The sequence below is a fragment of the Oncorhynchus nerka genome, linkage group LG7 (genome assembly GCF_034236695.1).
Source record: "Oncorhynchus nerka isolate Pitt River linkage group LG7, Oner_Uvic_2.0, whole genome shotgun sequence".
NCBI lineage: Eukaryota > Metazoa > Chordata > Actinopteri > Salmoniformes > Salmonidae > Oncorhynchus > Oncorhynchus nerka.
Genome location: NC_088402.1, coordinates 67,405,254 through 67,422,299, shown reverse-complemented (window position 1 = coordinate 67,422,299; position 17,046 = coordinate 67,405,254). Strand labels below are relative to the sequence as shown.

Below are 17,046 nucleotides of genomic sequence, written 5' to 3'. Positions count from 1 at the left end.
GTCATTTTTTTTATTTATTTTTTTACTTAGTTCCCTATTTGCTCTATATCAACTGATAAGCATATGCATAACCTTAATCAACATTATTTCTTCTTGAACTAATTCAACACTGAATGGGATTCCACATCGAGCCTTCAACATGTGGTTTAGGTACAATTACCCTAATATCTATCCTTATTCACATGATACATTATCAAATAAAACAAATAACCCCCAAACTCAACCCAGTATGTCTACAGTGGAATCTAGTTTCTCTCTCTCTCTCTTTTATTTTGTTTCACGTCCTCTGTCATGGTGTTTTCAAGCTCACCCATTATTCAGCTGGACCTTACTTCTTGTGAAACTTATGCACCCATCAAAGAGAGACATGACGATCTTTACCACTGCAGGTACTGTAAGAAGTATATCCCCAGCCTGGTGTATCTTGATGTACACTCAGTCTCCAGAATTCAGCCCATGCCGTTCCATCTGGCATTTTACTCTGTGCTCTTTTCCTGGGAACATACACAACTAACACATGGGTTATTTCCTGACAACAGACTTTCTTAAATAACAGCCTTATGTAAACATTCTGTTATGTAAACATTCTGTCTCAAATACCTTGCCTCCTGCCATTGATATAGTTATACATAATGATAGCCAAATTATAGTCCCTACAGCAACTGCTGTAATAATATCATGTAATCAGTCAAGTGTCTTCCAGTTGAAAGAATATCCAATCCTAACAAAACTAAGTCCTAAGCTTCTTCAAAATGTCACTACTTATTACTTTTACCATAATCTAGGTATGTGTAATGTTCTATTTATCTTTAAAATTGTCCCTATATTTTCACAAGACCAACTGTCAATTATCTTGTCTATCAATACACATTGTTTCTAGAAATAACACCCCCCTTTGTTACCATAACCTTCATATGAATCCCCAATGTAGTTACAGTTTTTCTAACCCATAACACATACGTCACTACTCCTAATTTCCTTCCATAGTTTGATACATACTTAAACATTCTCAAATCATTTTTAGTCAATTTATATCAGTCTCCCCTCAGACTCTTATTTTCCTCAAAACAGAAATAAATTTACCAAACAAGAAAAATAGTAAAGTAAATTATAATAACTGCATATTTGCAATAAATTACCACTATTTGTAATGTATTTTTCATCCTTGGGTGTTATCACACAACAGACTATACTTTTTATTCAATTACTTATGTCATTCCAATGTATCACTCCATTTACAATGATATTGTAAAATAAAAGAAACAAAAACCCTTATTCTAATATTCTGCAAGTTCTGTCAACCAACCTGTCTCAGGATTATTTTCCAGAGTTTTCCCATATTCAAAACATAACTAAATGTTGTTTATAAATTGTCCAATCCAATATTCAGGATAACAGTCCTTAGTGTTTACTTTAACTCAAATTTTACCTATTCAATACATCATCCCTTTAATAATTAACTTTATACTAAAAACTTTTAGTACCAGTAACATCTATTTTATCATGCGTCCCCTTGCCTCTGCTTTTCTGTCATAAGTGGCCTGATACTAAAAGGTCATTACCCCAATCTCCTTTAGTCTTTCTTCTCCCAGACACATCTCATTCCAGATACAGTTCACAGGTCCTCAGACACAGTTGTCCTTCACTAATTCAGCCAGTAGGGTGGAGTAAAGTTTCACACACACATTCCATGACAACTCCCTTATTCTACTGGCAATCTCTCAGATGAGCTACAGATTATGTAGTTATCAACATAACCCTTGCAGAGAATCCTACCTCAATAAACTATTTGACATAACTGTTATCCCTTGTTAACATATTTTTCCATTTTATATGCAGAAAGAACAAAGCACACTTTGTATTTACCCAAAGACATAACCCCAGGGAACTGATATTTACTCCTATAACCCCATGTTAAATAAAAATAAACTTATTTAATTAACTAGTCAATTCAAGATTACAACTCTTCATCCTTTTCCCAATGATATAATGGAATTTCAAAGTAATGGTACACTTTGAATAGAGACTGGTATTGCTCAATCATTTTATAATTAAATCCCACCTGTTCCAACAATTTCTAGTGAAGTTGATCAGTCTTCACGAGAAATTCTTAAATTCAGGGCATATCTCTTTAGACACATCTTAACCACACTTTCAAAAGCACTTCCATCCTTCTGCATACCCAGTCTAAAACTGAATTGAAAAAACCCATTGAAAATGTAACCCCTTTTCTTCTGGAAAAGAAATGTACATGTCGTTAACATTTACCATGCCACATTTACCATGCCACCTTCTAAATCAGCAAGCCAACATCACACAGCTGCTAAAAATCCCCTCACTTTTCCCAAGCATGCAATAAAAGCTCCAGCCATGCACAGAACATACAATTCCTCCCTGCTCGGCCATCTGTATGGTCCTATCCTTAGAAATTGAAAACACCAATACACTACAATTTGCTCTTCTTTCAATCACCTTCACCACGTTCTGCAATCCTTCATATACGTTTATTCTCCGTATTTTATCGCTAACAACAACTTCCTCCACGCATTCAATCGCCATTGAAACCACCATTTTAATACAACTCCAAGTGGGGCTATTTGTAAATTACATCGGTACCTTACTAAAAGTTAGGTAAAACGTAATCTAGTACGTTTTTCATCACATATAAACTGTACTCTCTATGAACCACTTTTTGATCAATCAGAGACTATACACACCTTGGAGAGAACTCCATTCGTAATAACCTTAGAACAATCAACCGCTGTTCTTTTGAAAAGGGTGCTACCACATTCCAGTGTCATCTTACACTAATTTCCCCCACCCTTAGTTAGCCCCGCTCTACAACTTCTTACACTTCCCCTGTCGTAATGCATTTCTGATGATAGAATGTTAAGTTAATATTAAAACGCTGGTAAGTTAAACTTAATTAACGTTCGCGTCTTTCAGCGTCTCTACGGCTCCACTACATTTCGCTATCTCTATATTCCAGGGAGAAACAGTCCATTTGTTTCCATGCCACTATTTATTTCCCTAAACACTCCCATCGCATTATACACTCTATTTCCTATTTCCCAAGGCAGATCTACCCTACTTTCTCAAATATTCTAGTACAGCACCTCAAATATCATTGTGTTTTTATCTTTGCTTATACTATTAATTCAGTTATAATTAAATAATGCACTTTCTTATCTCTCTATTTATCCGCTTGCTATTTTCTCTTTTAGCCTATTTTACTATTTAATTCCTAAGACTGTTTTTAAATGGCAGCTTCCCATTTCGTTTACGGAGCTCATGATATTTTTAATATGTGTTCTAAACTTCGCACTTTATTCTAGACCGCCTAGATTTATTTTAACCAGTATATTTTTAATCTATCCCTTTCTACTTCGCATCCGTTTTATACTATCCGGGTAATGCTTCTTTCTTACCGCAATCGCCCATTTTATTTTTGATGTTCCTTACTTTTGTTCCCTCTACCTAATAGTATTTAAACTATGATAGGGATCACTCTGTAAATGTATTAAACTGATAGAGGATCACTTTTGGCCAGTCAGAAGAAATCTGACTATATACTCTGTCACAGGAGGGCTGCGCACCCCCTCTTCTGAACGTTCCGTCTAACCACATCCAACTTGTTCCTATCTTTACAGTTCTATCCTCACACAGAATTGTATTACAACATCTTTCTCATTCATTCATTCAATACTTTTGTTTTGACCTAAAAACAAACCAGTCTCTTCCTCTAGACTTAATTCACTTCCCACAACATAAATCTAATTTGACCGGATGACAAGCATTCTCTAAAAACAAAACAGTCTACTACCTAACTTAATTCACTTCCTCAACATAAGCTGGTGTTATCCTATATGGTTTTTCACTCATACCCTTCGTTTTTTACCTAAAAAACGACCTATAGTCTATTACCTAGTTTAATTCACTTCCTCTACATAAACAGGTATTATCCTATAGGATTTTTACGACATGACAAGACTACTGTCTAATCGGATCAGCTTGTCTTCATATCCTATTCATCCACCCCGTATTGATCTTTATTCTACGTTAGAGCAATATCGTGGCGCGACCTACTGTTTATAAACCCCCGTTTAGCTAGACGGAGCGTTTTATATTCGCAGGATTTCCTTTTTCAGTTGAACGTCGCACAATCAGACTAACGTTCTAAAATATTCACCCGTAACAGACCTTCATTTCAAAGCGGTAGCCATGTGTATCTATTTACTAAATACCCATCCGTACAGACCTTTTCCTTGAAGCGGTAGCCATGAATAGTTTATCTATATTGTAGCGACCCGCACAGACAGCTGTGTGTTATGTGCTAGGCTAGGAGGTGGTTGTGTTGTACTGACCAGTACCCGGTGTTCGCGGGGTCCGACATGTCAATCAACCTGCTATCTGCCAATCACGGGAATGCCTGGAATGTTCTGATGCCGGGCATCCTGGTGGTTGGCGGAGTGGCGTGGAGGGGGTTTGGGCATTGGAAGTTAAGACCAGGTTCAGCCTTTGTTCTCTCTCTCTTACGTCTGGGCTTCACAAGAGAAGGTCACGATTGGCTTGTGGGTTATCTGTCATCTATTTGGCGTGTGCTACGGCCCAAACAGTAGCCTGTGTAAAGTTGGTTCAATAAACCGTCAATTCGCAAACTCAAGCCTCTGTCTGGACAATTGTTCATTTATGATCTAGTCAGGTCATTACAATATCTTTAACGTCGCACAATCGGGCTAACGTTCTAACATATTCACCCGTAACAGACCTTCATTTCAAAGCGGTAGCCATGTGTATCTATTTACTAAATACCCATCCGTACAGACCTTTTCCTTGAAGCGGTAGCCATGAATAGTTTATCTATTCTACTACTTATCTATTTTCTAAATATATAAACAGACCGCTGTAGCCCTGTGCCTGATTCCAATCACTCTGCCAGAGAGCGCTAACCAGTCAGCTCACACAACAGTCCCCTGCGAATGACTCAACGAGCAAAGTTCACAGCCCCCGCTTATTTATTCACCAAACATGCACATTCATTATACAGTTCCCAAGCTTACACACATGCATGCAATTCATTGAATTCAAAAAGTTCTTTCGTTTCTATAGTTTTTAGGAAATTTGAGAGAGAGACCTACTTTACGCTCCTCTTGCTGAGGCAGGATCTCTGAAGCGATCTACGCAAACATTTCACTGTTTTCTTACCTTTTGGTTGGGTGGCCACCCTTGTTTGCCCAGATCGTCCAAAGATCCCGCCATCAGACAGGACCGGTCTCATCACTCCTGGCAAAAGCTCGCCAAGTCTGTAGTGGCCAATCAGTTCAAAAACATGACACGACCAGAGAACTCTTTAATTCAATGATAGACTTTTAATACACCCTCGTATCAGAAAGCCGGAGAGCTCCGCAGGACCCAAAGGGACCCACAGAACACACCCTTTTCCAGAGCCCTCGCACCAGTATTTATCCACATTGTATATGAGCCCATCCCACATGTCAAATAAGTTTACATTCCAATCCGTGCATCGTGCTTGTTCAGCTCAATAATGCTCATACCTGCTTTCCGTCAGATTATAAATGATGACAAGACCTTTGCTTTGTTCCTGCACTTAACTAAATGCATTCTTTTGTTTGTGTATTATCTAAGATCAGCAGACTATGTGTCTCCTCAGTTTCTAGCGTGTCCAGCTATACTAAAAATACTATACATTCCTCTTATTTTACAACCCTATGCTTTGGCTCTGTAATTAACTCTATGTGTCCCTCTGCATGTGTGTCTTTACCTCAGAGCAACAGACTATGTGTCTTCTCTGTCATTCCTTCTGCATCTCTACGTCCTAAAAATATGCAAACTATGTCTATTGGTCATCAGTTAGTCATTTGACTGACCCCCTCCTTTGTTATATCCCTCTGGCCTTGGTATGTCCAGCTATCCTGGCAGCTATGTCACCTCTCCTTCATGTAGTCTGTTTTTAGTGTTCAACTATTCCATATATCTTATGCATTTGTCTATGTGTTACATCTGCAACCACACCTTCCAGAAAGACAAACATCTGTGCAGCAGTCCACCAATCAGGCCTTTATGGTAGAGTGGCCAGACGGAATGAACGGAGCAAAGTACAGAGAGGTCATTGATGAAAACCTGCTCCAGAGCGCTCAGGACCTCAGACTGGGGCGAAGGTTCACCTTCCAACAGGACAACGACCGTTAGCACACAGCCAAGACAACGCAGGAGTGGCTTCGGGACAAGTCTCTGAATGTCCTTGAGTGACTCAGCCAGAGCCCGAACTTGAAGCCGACTGAACATCTCTGGAGACCTGAAAATTGCTGTGCAGCGATGCTCCCCATTCAACCTGATAGATATTGAGAGGATCTGCAGAGAAGAATGGGAGAAACTCCCCAAATACAGGTGTGCCCATCTACACATATTACCCCATAATGACAAAGTGAAAACATGTTTTTAGACATTTTTGCAAGTGTATTGACGATTAAATACAGAAACCCCTAAGTCAATAGTTTATAGAAACACATTTGGCAGTGATTACAGATGAGTCTTTCTGGGTAAGTCTCTAAGAACATTCCACAACTGGATTGTGCAACATTTGCCCATTATTATTTTTTTAATTCTTCAAGCTCTGTCAAATTGGTTGTTGATCATTGCTAGACAACTGTTTTTAGGTATTGCCATAGATTTACAGTAAGTCAAAACTAACTCGGCCACTCAGGAACATTCCCTGTCTTCTTGATAAGCAACTTTAGTGTTAGATTTAGCCTTGTATTTTAGGTTATTGTCCTGCTGAAAGGTGCGGCCAACAGCATAGTCTGGGTTAGGGGAGGGTTTACTTGGCTCATTGCGCTCTAGTAACTCTTAGTGGCGGGCCAGGTGCCTGCAGGCTGACTTTGGTCGTCAGTTGAACAGCATTTCTTCCGACACATTGGTGCAGCTGGCTGCCGGGTTAAGTGGGCGGGTGTTAAGGAGCGTGGCTTGGCAGGTCATGTTTCTGAGGAAGCATGACTCTACTTTTGCCTGTCCCGAGCCTGTTGGGGAGTTGGAGCAATGAGACAAGATTGTAATTGGGGGTAAAAAAAAAATATATATAATATATATATATATTAAATATTTATATTTAAAAAAAAAAAAAATATATATATATATATATATATAGTACCAGTTAAAAGTTTGGACACATCTACTCATTCAAGGGTTTTTCTTTATTTTTACTATTTTCTACATTGTGGAATAATAGTGAAGACATCAAAACTATAAAATAACACAAAAGGAATCATGTAGTAACCAAAAAGTGTTAAACAAATTAAAATATATTTTAGATTTTAGATTCTTCAAAGTAGCCACCCTTTGCCTTGATGAAAGCTTTGCACAATCTTTGCACAATCCAACCGTCTTGAAGGAGTTCCCACATATGGTGAGCACTTGTTGGCTGCTTTTCCTTCGCTCTGCAGTCCAACTCATCCTAAACCATCTCAATTGGGTTGAGTTCGGGTCATCTGATGCAGCACTCCATCACTCTCCTTCTTGGTCAAATACCCCTTACACAGCCTGGAGGTGTGTTGGGTCATTGTCCTGTTGAAAAACAAATGATAGTCCCATTAAGCACAAACCAGATGAGATGGCGTATCGCTGCAGAATGATGTGGTAGCCATGCTGTTGGGGTTCCAAATAAATCACCGACAGCAAAGCACCCCCATACCATCACACCTCCTCCTCCATGCTTCACGGTGGGAACCACACATGCAGAAATCATCCGTTCACCTACTCTGCGTCACAGAAAGACACAGAAAATCTCAAATTTAGACTCATCAGACTAAAGGACAGATTTCCACCGGTCTAATGTCCATTGCTCGTGTTTCTTGGCACAAACAAGTCTCTTCTTCTTATTAGTGTCCTTTACTAGTGGTTTCTTGGCAGCAATTCAATCATGAAGGCCTGATTCACACAGTCTCCTCTGAACAGTTGATGTTGAGATGTGTCTGTTACTTGAACCCTGTGAAGTATTTATTGTGCCAGCAATTTCTGGGGCTGGTAACTCTCATGAATGTATCCTCTGCAGCAGAGGTAAGTCTGGGTCTTCCTTTCCTGTGGCATTCCTCATAAGAGACATCATAGAGCTTGATGGATTTTGCGACTGCACTTGAAGAAACGTTCAAAGTTCTTGAAATGTTCCAGATTGACTGACCATGTCTAAAAGTAATGATGGACTGTCATTTCTCTTTACTTATTTGAGCTGTTCTTGCCATAATATGGACTTGGTCTTTTACCAAATAGGGTTATCTTCTGTATACCAACCCTACCTTGTCACAACACAACTGATTTGGCTCAAGCGCATTAAGAAGGAAAGAAATTCCACTATTTACCTTTTAATAAGGCCCACCTGTCAATTTAAATGCATTCTAGGTGACTACCTCATGAAGCTGATTGAGAGAATGCCAAGAGTGTGCAAAGCTGTCATCAAGGCAAACGGTGGCTACTTTGAAGAATCTCAAATATAAAATATATTTGGATTTGTTTAATACTTTTTTTGGTTACTACATGATTCCATATGTGTTATTTTATTGTTTTGATGTATTCACTATTATTCTAGAATGTAGAAAATAGTAAAAAATAAAGAAAAACGCTTGAATGAGTAGGTGTCAACTTTTGACTGGTACTGTATATATAAAAAAATAATAATAATAAACTGGAAAATGTGGGGTAAATTTAGCATTTTATTTATTCAGCATCATTCAGTCATGAGAAATGTTGTATTTTTTCTATATTACAGTTTTGAAAACAGAGCTTGTCGAACATAAAGGGTTTTCATGGCACAGCTTACCCCAGGTACGGGGTAAGTTGAGCCACGAGACAGGGTAAGTTAAGCCGACTAAAAATGGCTAAACTGAATTAAATATTACCATTCCATTTTTAAAACCACGTCTATCTTTATTTCCCAAACACAATTCAACACAATCAGTTGCTTTTTTGTCTTTTAATAATTTTAAGCATATTTTACCACAGGCTTAACATCTAACACACACTTTTAACATAGGCCCTGTTGTTAGCTCATATACCAGCAATCTGGGTCAGGTGGGCATCATTTGAACGTTTGTTCTATTGCCAACATGACTAGATAAATTATAAAATACGATCTCACAGTGTTATGCTTTCACAAGACAATTCAGAGGAACAGATCATAATTTTGGTGTGCATAGAAAGGAGTCATGAGTGCATTCAGGTGCCTGTTCCGCGGCAAATTTTCTTCACAATGGACAAACAGGCTTATTCTGTTCAGAACAATCCAGGGTATAACGCCATGGCATCTTGTAACTGTACATCAAACATAGTGATCATAAACGTTGACACTGTATATGACATGAGTGTTATGATATGGAAATGTGAAGTGCACATTTGGACTCACAGGTGTTTGGCCTGCTTGTATGACATCAAAGTGGTATTTATTATCATCCTCAACTTCTCATCTTTCAAAATACATTGAGTCCTCTTAGTTTACAGCATTTCCCTCACTCAGACAACATTTTTCAAATTTCAAAAGTTGCTCAATTAACGGGAGGGATGGGGGCAACCTTTTGTAGCCTGCGGTGCTCAAGTTCAGAACAGCTGTCAGTCAAAACCCATACAGTGCTGTGAAGTGCAGAGCCTGAGCGCTGATGTAATTTATATAATGTTACTCTACTGCCACTGCGTTCCAATTCAGGTACATATCAGTGCCCAAATCTGCAATTTTGAACCAGTATACAGGTACGAGTGTAAAAGGTTACTAGTCTTGGATTCTTTCTCTCCCATCTCCTAATGGTCAGGGACCCAGAACTACAGAGGTCTGAGTGTGTTCAGTGTGATGCCCACAGAGGGCACCATCACCCCAGGAAAGAGCCAGGACATCACTGTGACCTTCCTGTCAGACCACGAGAGCATCCACTACCTGGTCAGACTGGCGGTGGAGCTCGTGAACAAGGTGCCACAGAATCAAATCATCTAGCTCTCATTAAGACACACTGTGTCTGAAATGGCTCCCTATTAATTTCATATGTAGTGCACTACTTTTCACCATAGGGGCATGATCTAAATAAATGCCCTATATAGAGGATATGGTGCCAATTTGGACACAACCAACACCTCTGCTTATTTTTTAAAATGTTTATAGTGTGGTGTTCAAATTAAACTTTATTTAAACCCCCATCACCAACCCAGTGGCAGTCCTAAGAGATGATGCAGTCAATGAGAGCGAGGCCTAAAATTTACAGGCAATCTAACTTTACTAGGCCACTCATCTCGTCCCTTTAGGACAGCAGCAGTGCTAGGCCACAGTGCTCACGTACGCACAGCTGAATATAGAGCATGTTTTCAGTATGAACCAGTTTCCTAATAAAGGCTTTTATATTTGGTTGACAATAAATGGGAAGGTGTCTAATGCAGGAGTTCAGTATAACTATACAATTATTTACTGACGCAGGATGTTTCAGATGTAATCACTATCTCAGACTGTAAACATAAATTGACCCCTTTTCTGTCACTATGGATTGTATAAGCAGAGCATGGGCTGCTCTAACACCCTGCTGCTCCTTCTCTCAGAGAACAGTGTGTCATGGTGCTGAAGGGTGCTGCTCACTCTCACACTATTTACCTGTGTGGAGGAGACCCGCTGGCAGTCCCCACTGATGCCCTCCAGCCTCCTGGGATTTTGAGCCCACAAATAAGTAAACTGGGAGAAGCCCCCCCTGCCTGTGCTGCTCCTCACCCTCCGAGGGGTCTATAGAGAGGGGGCTGTGAATCGATTTTGCAATCTTTTGGTTACTAGTCCAACGTTCTGACCACTAAGCTACCTGCCACCCCTAGTTACCAAACACAGCAAGCTGTCAAAGTATTTGCCCCAGGCCCCACACAGCTGACATTCTCTCCATTTGGAATCACAACACGTTTTTTTAAACTTCCATTTTAAAGTACTAGTTGCTGGGTGTTTGTTTGAATTTACAAAATGCTACGTTATTAAATTAAATAATAGTTTTGCTCCACGGAGTAATCCAACAATGTGTACGCCGCCATCTTGTCAATTTCAAATCTTCTCTCATTGATTGAGACATGTGGGTGTGCCGCAAAGTGCCGCATGTCATCATGAGCGTTGGACTAGTAACCGAAAGGCTGCAAGTTCAAGTTCCTGAGCTGACAAGGTACAAATCTGTCGTTCTGCCCCTGAACAAGGCAGTTAACCCACTGTTCCAAGGCCGTCACTGAAAATAAGAATTTGTTCTTAACTGACTTGTCTAGTTAAATAAAGGTTTAAAAAAATGTTTGGAGTCTTACTATATTTATTAATCCAATAGGGGAAGGCAAGAGAATGGTTGTGGACAGGCAAAAGGGTCAAAACTAGTTCAGGGTACCAAAGGGCAGGGCAGGCAGGAAGATCAGGCATGCGGGAAAGAAGTCCAGAGTCATCCAGGGGTCAAAACCAGGAGGACTATCAAAAAGAGAACAGCGAAAGGAGTATTGGGGGGGAAACACACTGGTTGACTTGACTAACATACAAGACAAACTGGCACAGAGAGACAGGAAACACAGGGATTAAATACACTGGGGAATATTAAGCGACGGGTGGAGACAATAACGAGGACAGTTGAAACTGATCAAATCAAATGTATTTATATAGCCCTTCGTACATCAGCTGATATCTCAAAGTGCTGTACAGAAACCCAACCCATCAGGGTGTGACACTATTGAACCGTACGATACAGACAACATCTTGGTGTCATTATACTCCTTATATTGTTCTCTAAAATATGGAGTAAATATGAAATATAATATTTCACAAATGTATTCAACATTAATATAGAAATTGACATTAATCGTTCAGAGGCTATCCCCATCAAAATCCGTCAGTTTAAGCTAGAGGTTTTTTTGTTGCATGGGCTGAATCTCAAACCACCACATCTACTTATGTTGGCCTTATTATTACTAGTATTTATTTTTTAGAAAAATATTGTCACGCCCTGGTCTTTGTATTCTGTGTTCTCTTTATTATTTTGGTTAGGCCATGGTGTGACATGGGTGATTTATGTGGTTTGTTTTGTCTAGGGGTTTTGTAGTTTATGGGATTGTGTTTAGTTAAGTAGTCTAGGAAAGTCTATGGTTGCCTAGAGTGGTTCTCAATCAGAGGCAGGTGTTTATCGTTGTCTCTGATTGGGAACCATATTTAGGCAGCCATATTCTTTGGGTATTTCGTGGGTGATTGTTCCTGTCTGTGTTTTGCACTAGTTAGGACTGTTGGCGGTTTTCACGGTTATTATTTTTGTAAACTGTTCGTATTTTCATCTTTCATTAAAGATGTTTATGAATAACGACGCTGCATTTTGGTCCTCCTCTCTTTCTCCAGAAGAAAACCGTAACAAATATAGGACTGCTTTTTTGGGAGGGGGAAAGGCTGTCTAAAATAAAATGATCCGTGTGACATTGCTACATAGCTTACAAGGATAGACCATTACATTAAAATGTTTTATGACAGTTTTTAGGAGTACTCCATTAAAAAAGGACACACCGGTAGCCTACAAGTTGGCCAAATGATGAGTAGACATTGGACGGTAAGCGCAGCAAAATAGCCTCAATTAGCCTTGTTACTTTAGCTGGCTATAGTTGGCTAGCTAGCTTCTATGGCCGCAACAAGTTTGTCTAACTAGTGCCAGACAGTTTGGCTACTTTCTCTCTCTCCCTCTGTGCAACACACAGACTGTCACACACACCGGCCATTGCTCTTCTCACGCTCCTCCCCCACCCTTCTGCTGAAACAAGTAGAACACAGTGTAATTGTAAATCAAACATGTATTAGCACATGTATTTTGACTACCTGGATATCTGAAAAAAATAATCATATTCAAATACTGCAATCATTTCAAATGCCCATCCCTAGAATACTTTTTTTTCACCTTTATTTAACCTGGTAGGTTAGTTGAGAACAAGTTCTCATTTACAACTGCGACCTGGCTAATATTTTTAATGTTGAATAAAATAATGTGAATCATTATATTTCAGAATCTAGACATACTCCATATTTTAGAGAACACTATAAGGAGTATAATGACACCAAGATGTCTGTATCATGTACAGTTCATAGTCTTACAGGAGGCATGTAAGCTCTAAAAAGATCTGAAATGGCCGCTTTCATCATGATTTTCAAAAAAATGGCTTGTGATACAAATGTAAAAAGGATGTCAAACATGCTTCGTCTCAATTAAATTTGTGAGAATTGCCAATCTGAGATAACAAAAATACTTTCTATCCACGCTGGTGTGGAATCGCCCAGGAGGCAGATTATTTACCTTTCCAGTGTGGCCTGGTACTTCTGCAGGAGAAAGGAAAACATTTTTAAACAGCAGTATAATAAAAGACCAATCAAAAATAAATACACACAGTGCCTTCAGAAAGTATTCACACCCCTTGACCTTTTCCACATTTTGTTGTGTTACAGCCTGCATTTTAAATTGATTACATTTAGGTTGTGTATCACTGATCTACACACAATAATGTTAGTGGAATTATGTGTTTAGAAATTTGTACAAATTAATTAAAAATGAAAATACTAAGTATTCAACCCTTTGGTTATGGCAAGCCTAAATAACTTCAGGAGTAAAAATGTGCATAACAAGTCAGATAAGTTGCATGGACTAACTTTGTGTGCAAAAACGGTGTTTAACAATACTTTTTTCATGACTACACAGTCTCTGTACCCATCACATACAATTATCTGTAAGGTCCTTCAGTCGAGCAGTTAATTTCATGCACAGGTTCAACTACAAAGACCAGGGAGGTTTTCCAATGCTTCGCAAAGAAAGGCACCTATTGGTAGATGGATAAAAAAAAATGTTAATAGCAGACAGTGAATATCCCTTTGAGCATGGTGAAGATATTAATTACACTTTGGATGGTGTATCAATGCACCCAGTCAGTACAAAGATACTGGAGTCCTTCCTAACTCAGTTGCTGGAGAGGAAGGAAATCACTCAGGGATTTTACCATGAGGCCAATGATGATTTTAAACCAGTTACAGAGTTAAATGGCTGCGATAGGTTTAACCTGAGGATGGATCAACAACGTTGTAGTTAAGCCAAAATACTAACCTAAAAGGACCGAGTGAAAAGAAGGAAGCCTGTACAGAATAAAAATATTCCAAAACATTCATCCTGGTTGCAATAAGGCACTAAAGTAATATTGCAAAAAATGTTGTAAATAAATCAACTTTCTGAATACAAAGCATTATGTTTGTGGCAAATCCAACACAACACATCACTGAGTGCTACTCAAGCATTTTCAAGCATGGTGGTGGCTGCATCATTTTACATTTACATTTAAGTCATTTAGCAGACGCTCTTATCCAGAGCGACTTACAAATTGGTACATCCAAGCGGCCTCACAACCGCAGACCACGTGTAACCACGCCAGCCCAGGGACTCCACACCCAGCTTCTTTACCTAAGAGATCGTCTGCAGACCAGCCACCAAGACAGCTGATGAAACTGTACGTTGCAAAAAAGGATCTATACACAATTCCTGGAATCTGAAAATGTCCCAGTTCTTCCATGGCCTGAAAATGCAGACATGTCACCCATTGAGCATGTTTGGGATGCTCTGGATTAACGTGGACCACAGCGTGTTCCAGTTCCTGCCAATACCCAGCAACTTCGCACAGCCATTGAAAAGGAGTTGGACAACATCCCACAGGTCACAATCAACAACCTGATCAACTCTACGCAAAGGATATGTGTTGTGCTGCATGAAGCATATGGTGGTCACACCAGATACTGACAGGATTTCTGGTATCTGTGACCAACAGATGCATATCTGTATTCCCAATCATGTGAAATCCATAGATTAGGGCCAAATTTATTTATTTCAATTGACGGATTTCCTTATTTGAACTTTAACTCAGTAAAATCTTTGAAATTGTTGCATGTTTCGTTTATATTTTTGTTCAGTGTAGTTACTCCACAATTCTAACCTCAATGACAGAGTGAAAAGAAGGAAGTCTGTACAGAATAAAAATATTCCAAAACATACAGTAATACTGCAAAAAACAAATTGGAAATGCAATTAACTTTTTGTCCTGAATACAAGTGTTATATTTGGGGCAAATCCAATACATGACTGAATATCTCTCTCCATATTTTCAAGCATAGTGGTGGCTGAATTATGTTATGGGTATGCTTTAATAGTTAAGGACTGAGGAGGTTTTCTGGATAAAAAAAAGAAATGCACAGGCAAAATCCTAGAGGAAAAGCTGGTTCAGTCTGCTCTCTGACAGACACTGGGAGATGAATTCCCCTTTCAGCAGGACACAAGGCCATATCTACAGTGGAGTTGCTTACCAAAAAGACAGTGAATTTTACCCGTAGCGGCCTAGTTACAGTTTTGACTTAAATCTATTTCAAAAGCTATGGAAAGAGCTGAAAATCGTTGTCTAGCAATGATCAACAACCAATTTGACAGATCTTGAAGAACTATGAAAATAATGGGCAAATGTTGCACAATCCTGGTGTGGAAAGCTCTTAGAGACTTACCCAGAAAGACTCCCAGCTGTAATCGCTATCAAAGGTGATTCTAACATGTATCGAATACTTATCTAATCAAGATACATTAGTGTTTCTATTTGAAATCTTTAAAAAAATGTTTTACAAATGCATCATCCAGGTTAGGGGAGGATTTGGCCGGCTGGGTTGTCCTTGTCCCATCGCTCACTAGCGACTCCTTGTGGCGGCCAGGCGCACTTCGTCAGCCAGCTGTATGGAGTTTCCTATGACACATTGGTGTGGCTGGCTTCCAGGTTAAGCAGGTAGTGTGTCAAAAAGCAGTGTGGCTTGGCAGGGCTCATGTTTCAGAGGACGCATGGCTGTCAACCTTCACCTCTCCCAAGTCCATACGGGAGTTGCAGCGATGGGAAAAGACTAAATACCAATTGGATATCACGAAATTGGGGAGAAAAAGGGGATATACAAACACACACACAGTTGAAGTCGGAAGTTCACATACACCTTAGCCCAATACAACTAAACTTAGTTTTCACAATTAATCCTAGTAAAAAAATCCCTGTTTTAGGCCAGTTAGGATCACCACTTTATATTAAGAATTTGAAATGTCAGAATAATAGTAGAGATAATTATTTATTTCAGCTTTTATTTATTTCATCACATTCCCAGTGTCAGAAGTTTACATACACTCAATTCGTATTTGGTAGCATTACCTTTTAAATTGTTTAACTTGGGTCAAACGTTTCGGTCAGGTTTGTAGGCCTTCTTGCTCGCACATGCTTTTTCAGTTCTGCCCACAAAAATGTTCTATAGGCTTGAGGTCAGGGCTTTGTGATGGCCACTCCAATACCCTGACTTTGTCGTCCTTAAACCATTTTGCCACAATAGGGATGCTTGTTATTGACAAGGACTAGGGATTTCTTAGTGATAGAAATAAAAAGGAACATGGCTAAGCAAAGGCAAAGTCCTAGAGGAAAACCTGGTTCAGTCTGCTTTCCAACAGACACTGGGAGACAAATCCACCTTTCAGCAGAACAATAACCTAAAACGCAAGGCCAAATATACACTTGTGTTACTTACCAAGACGACATTAAATGTTCCTGAGTGGCCTAGTTACAGTTGACATAAATTGGCTTGAAAATCTATGGCAAGACTTGAAAATGGCTATCTAGCAATGATGAAAAACCAACTTGACAAAGCTTGAAGAATGTTTTAAAGAATGGGCTAATATTGTACAATCCAGGTTGTCAATGCTTTTATTAAGACACTATTCTTACAGTACCTTGATATGCTCTGCTGCTTCATCAAAGGGCTTTCTTACTGCATCCGAGAACCTCAACTTCTGCTTTAAGAGCTACTGTGCAGTCTTGACTTCTTCCTGAAATTTAACAGCATGATGAAGAGAAGTTGAGGGGCACAGTAGTGCGGATGGATACTTTACCATCGAGGACAAAAACAAGTGTTTTAATTAATGCGTTGAAGTGCCATCCTCTAGGGATCCAATGTACATTTCCTTGCATTATTAC

At 39.3% G+C, this 17,046-nt stretch overlaps 1 pseudogene; it reads left to right on the top strand.

The window, feature by feature from the left end:
* The window catches only part of LOC135572654 (cilia- and flagella-associated protein 74-like), a 54,265-nt pseudogene extending 44,274 nt beyond the window's left edge, over window positions 1–9,991 (top strand).
* The last annotated feature ends 7,055 nt before the right edge of the window (window positions 9,992–17,046 follow it).